This window comes from Elaeis guineensis, chromosome 1 (genome assembly GCF_000442705.2).
Source record: "Elaeis guineensis isolate ETL-2024a chromosome 1, EG11, whole genome shotgun sequence".
Classification (NCBI taxonomy): domain Eukaryota; kingdom Viridiplantae; phylum Streptophyta; class Magnoliopsida; order Arecales; family Arecaceae; genus Elaeis; species Elaeis guineensis.
This window is the reverse complement of record NC_025993.2, coordinates 8929023-8935113: the sequence shown is the minus strand read 5'-3', so window position 1 is coordinate 8935113 and position 6091 is coordinate 8929023.

Genomic DNA, 6091 nt, shown 5'->3' with positions numbered 1-6091 from the left:
AACTCTTCAAGATACCCTCCGTAGTGACCAATATATTGATGAGTTCGAGAATAGTACAGTCAAGTTTGTTCATATGAAAATTACAATGAATTGACTATATGAACCAGTAAAAGATTGAAGAATTTGATCCATCTACAATTCCTTTTGCATTTCTAGCCCGAGCTTTCTAAGCTCCTCGATGTCCTTGATCACTGTCATACAGTGCTCATGGACAGACTGCCTCTTGTGCATCTTCAGATTGAAGAATCTCTTGGACACTTTGAAGCACGCAGTATGGGTCTGCTCACCATATAACTCTTATAGGTGAGTGATCATAGTTCGGACAGTGGGCATATACTCGTGCTGGCTTTACAACTCGTTTGACATGGACGCTAGCACATAACACTTGATCTGACTGTCTTCATCCGTCCACTTCTTAAAAGTAGCTCTTTACTCAGTAGTAGGATGGTTTGATAGACTACGGGATCCTAATCGAGAACATAACTTAATTTTTCTGAGGTCAGGATAATCTTGAGATTTTTGAACCAGTCTTTATAATTGGTACCGATCAAACGATTGATTTTAAGGATACGGGCTAGAGGGTTTGAGACTGACATTGTGGTTTAACTGCGAGAGTAGAGATTCAAGTTAGACTTTTGTACTTAATATTTATATTTGCTTCTAGAGACTTTAAGATGCAAACAATAGCTCCCACTAATTTATTAGATCCCTCCACTCTCTGGGAAGAAAACAGAAATCCTAACAAGATAAAAAATTTTTAGTGAGTACTGAGGTCCCACCGATGATATGCACCTCTCCTAACAGTTATTGATAACATGCACATCGATGCGTAGGTAACTCTTTGCTCAGATACTTCACAAGCATGTTGCAGTGACTTGGTCTCTAAGTTATGTGGGCTCATCTAACAATTATTGCCCATATTTTTTAGTTAAGTCCGACCTACCGTTCACAAGCAGGTGCAAGGCTGTCATTGGATCTCTCACCTAACAGTTATTGGATCCAATCCCATCCTTATCCTAGAGCAACTCTTTACTAATAGAGTGGTTGCGTGTTCCCGATGCAACTGAACCACTGTAACCAGCCGAAAATAATCAACATCGGTAGCACATCCGCACATCTACAATAGTGGAAGACCTATGGACTTAATATTTATAGAGAGATTTAGATCTTATCTAATCAGTCATCATATGATCGATCTAACTGGTATGGACTAAAGCAGATCGCTAAGCAACTTAATTCAAGATCTAGTCTTCCAAATTAGCCAAATAAGTGGAGATCGGTGGAGGTCCCCCCGTTGCCTTTTTAAGACATCAATAAATTAGTCAGGTCGGCTAACGAAATCAATTAAATAATACATCTCATTAACTTATCTTAGACATCAATAGATCGATTGATCAGAATTGGTTAGCTCAAACGAATCGAACTCAAACCAACGAGCCAAATTAGATCCTTAGGTTAATCAATTCTATATATGGGATTCAATCAATTTGATCAACAATAATTATATGATCATTAACTTAATTGATCTAACTCTTATCAATACTTGACTTGGTTTGATCAATTATTTAATCGAGTTAGACTCATATGACTCAAATCAAAAATCTTAAATGCAATCCTATTACATGATCTAATTTATGATTTTTTCATGACAAAATCTCATGCACAAATATAAATTTCATATTCTAAAATCATATTTCAGATCTAAATTCATTGCATGAAAGTAATTTTTAAAATATAAAATAATTTTTAGATTTTGTCATACAAACATATGTCACATATATGCATGTAAAATCAGATCTAAACCAAATTTAGATCTAAGCATGATATCATATATCTCGTATACTAATCATGGATCAGATTAAAGATAAATTTATGATCTAAATATGTAATCATATATCATATATATGAATCAAAATTCAGATCATATAAAAATTTTAAATTTTATGCATGCATCTATGTATCACATGAACATGAACTAGAACTCTTTCTAAATCAAAATTCAGATCAATGTATGTGATTACATATCATCTATATGTTCTAAAATTAAATCTAAAATCAAATTTTAGATTAGAAGGTCCATCTATACATCTCATGTATCAAGAAAAAATCTGATTTTAAAAGTTTTTCAAAAACATGTATATCAAAATTCAGCATATGAAAATCCATGGCTCTGATACATTGTTGGAATTCGAGATTTGATGCATGCATATGTGTTTCAAAAATTTTATTTTTAAACACCACAGTAGAGAATAAGATTAAAATACTTTTAATCTGAATTATGCATGTATAAAATATAAAACCACATGGATCTATCTCATATGCTGAAATTGATATATGCTAGAATTCATATTGTGATCAAATCACATATTTGTTTCGCAATCTTTTTTTTTGAATCTGGATCTGAAAGAGAAGAGGTTCTCTTTTAACCGCACAAGTATTCAGTCTCTACGATATTCACACGAGATCAGTCTGGAATTATCCTCTTTTAGTTTGAATTTTGTTCTTCAAAAATTCAGCCTGCTGAATTTGAACGAAGTCTGGATCGCGATCAACGCTTGATCTTTCTTCTTAATCTTCTTCTTCTCCTCTTCTCTAAAGTTTTTTCTTACTTTGTGCTGCTACAAAATATCAATAATCAGCAAATTATGGGACGCCCAACACCTTAGGCATGGAACTCCTTGGGACTCGCATCCCAAGGATGGGCGTGTAGAACGTCCAAAAGAAGAGAAAGGGAGAGGAAGAGAGGGCATGGAGAGAGCCTTTGGGCATGAGGGGCTGCTAGTTTGGATGCTCTAGGGATCTTAGGGGAGGTCCCTTTAAATAAGCATGAGGATTGAATCCTATTCAATCTCATAATACAAATCCTACTTGTATCAGGATTCCTATTAACTTAAGTTATCCAACTTACATTAGGAAGCTCATTAAATACCAACAATTGAAGACCTTGCACCCATAATTAGACATCCAAGAGACACTCAAGAGATGCCCCATAAGAGAACTAAAATCTCTCTAATCAATGGACACGTCCAACTTGATTAAATCAAGATGAGTCCAAAAATAACTATCAAGAAAATTAATTAAAACTTGCACTCTTAATTAATATGATCCATAACCTTAGACACCCAATAATTGAAGTCTTATGAATCTAATTCATGTAGGTTATTAGTAGATAATTAAGTTAGAATTATCTTATCAAATAAATAATTCTAACGAAAAGAGAATTGGGTCCAACCATATGCTAGCAAGGTTATCATGAACCCAATGATTTCTCTAAACCAATTGACACTTCATAAGCTTAATTATTTTTCTAGCCTAATCTCTTTGTTGTGTGACTTATATGTTCAATTCTATCTGGTAGTGAGATATACAATGATCTCTATCATTGTATCGTTGAAACTCTTTTTAATAATTAGAATAATTTCACTCTAACTCAGCAAAGATTGTCGATCCAGAACAATCCTAGTGAACTCTCATAATCCATCAGTGACATTTAGCAGTATGTAGTGGCAACCAATAGAATTAAAATGAACATCTAGTGTAGTTAATATATGATTCAGTCCCTCTATGTGAGTCCCGACTAGATGATAGGTCATAGATAAATCGTCAAACCTCAACATCAGTCATATGATAGATTCTATTAGCTCAAGTCTTGTTGTGACTTCTATGAAAATTCTTTTCCATCAATCACACTACTATGCATAGATTTTTGGACTTAGCCTTTCATATCCCATAGGATATTCTTCTCTATCAAGGTCGATAGATCCTGTCTTAATGCCACTCCACTCCTACAGTGGACCAACTGTTGCAACATCCACTACAAGGGTCATTGAGATCCATATTTATGTGTCAGTCAAATTCAGCACCTCACTGGAGTAGCAGTACTATCTCAAGTCAAAAGATCAGTCATATAATTACAGCATCGAGACAATCACTGACGATTGAATAAAATTAAATGATCTCTCGTATGGTCATGTTCAGTATTAGTTATTCTCTAACAACCATCTTATTTGTCATTCTGTGTTCTACACAGTAGATCAGAGACTCATCTATCCAAAGAAATGATTTCTGCGTCAGTCTATCCAGATATATCACCGTCCTCATGATGATCCTATGATCGAGAGCATTTAGGAATTAAATATATGTCTCTAATTTTTAACATTTTAAAAATATACATCGAAACTAATTCTATAGATGATTCAAAGACACATCACATTAAATGAAAAAAAAATTACTCTTTTATTGATCATATCAATATATTAAGTACAAAATTGTGTCTTAGAATTATTACAATGTGTCAGCTATATTGGCTTCTAGACATATATCTAACAGAAGACAGCAATAAATATTTTATATCTAAAAACTAATAGTAGTATCTTCTTTTTTCCCCAACAATCTTTTAATGTATTTATTTATTTTTTAAAAAAATAAATTTTAATAAAAGTATGAGAGAATTCTCTCTTATATGGTCTTTTTTTTTATATCCACACCCAAACATGCATGGAAGGGACAACTGATGTGGCATCTTTGAGGTGCTGCTGAGGGAAAAAAATCCCTTCCTTCCTCCAATCCGCCCTGTCGCCATCTCGCACCACTACCTCCACCACTGACAGAGGAGGCCGATCATGGGATTTGGTATCTACCACCCATTCATCGAGGTCGTGGTCATCATCTTCCTTTTCTAATTTTCTCACTCTTTTCCCCTGCTATGCACCAAAGGACGATGCCCTCACCGATCCAGTCACGGACCTACTTCATCTGGGCATCCATGAAGGTATGACTATGTTAGACCTCGACGGCCAACCGATGAGGCTGTGGAGGAGCGATGGGAGCGGCCTGTCTTAAGGTTCAAGCTCGAAGCGCTCCCCCTTCTCCTCGTCACTCTCACCGCCGTCCACCTCTAAAATGCTAAAAAAGAGGAGAGAGAAAGGGCAAGGTTTTAGAAAATAGAGGGACGGGAGGAGGAGGAGGAGGTCTTTGAGGGTGTGAAAGAGCTGGAGATGCTTTTCTTCCTCCCTCGGCTCCCGCCGTTCTGCTTGATGATCGTGGACTCATACAACGACACATCCCGATTTCCGATGGCAGCAACCTCCGATTTAGGAGCCATCCACCCAACCCTCGAGCCCGACGGCGGCACTCCGACTATTGAGAACTGCCACATCTTTGATACGGCACCTGCGACACCAGTGAAGGTGGATCCAATGCTACAAATCTCGGAACCTCCTTGATCTTGCTCTGCATCGTCTGAAATTCTCCTTTATCCGAACATTCGTAGGTGATTAAAAATGAATAGAGTTTGCTGGAGTGGAGATCAAGTAAGAAACCCTAGATTCATGAATAGAAGACCGTGTATCCAAATTCGGAGAAACATCCAGATATCCAAAGGGGATGGTGGAAACCCTACTTGTACATTTTCGATGGAATAAGGGGTGGAGTAGTTCTTAAAGCGATCAAGGAAGCGTGGAGCAAGGCCGGATTCTCATCCTCAGTTACAAAATTTTCAATGGTGTTTAAAAATCAAAAACCCCAATCGGAACCAAAGAAACACCTCCTCCTCCCCCGTGCAGCCTGTTATTTCCTCTTCGCCACTTCGAATTCAAAGCGCAATGATTTTTTTTTTTTTTGCCACGTTGCTCTCTCCCATTGTATCCAAAGCTCTACGTGTCAAATGGAGACTTCTCTATTGAGAAGCCTCTATTTTAATATATATATATATATATATATATATATATATATATATATATATATATATATTAGATATATGATTTGAAATTGGGACCTTCTCCGGCTCTTTCTTAGAAATTTTTAGCACTCTTGTTCTATATCCTTTCTGCTAGAAATTTTATATTCTCTATTATATTTCCTTCCCATTAGAAATTTTCTACTCTCTCTCTCTCTATGCACTGCCTCATTGTCTTCTGTTATAGAAATTTTTTATTTTTTATTTTCATTCTCTATTCCTTTTTCTTCTCTATTAGAAATTTTTTTCCAATTGTTTTGGTTCTTTCCATCCAAAACACAATGAGGTTAGCATGGTTTTTCTCCTGCGGAGGGTGCCCCTTTCACCCTCATCTTTATCCTCGGGAGGTTGAGC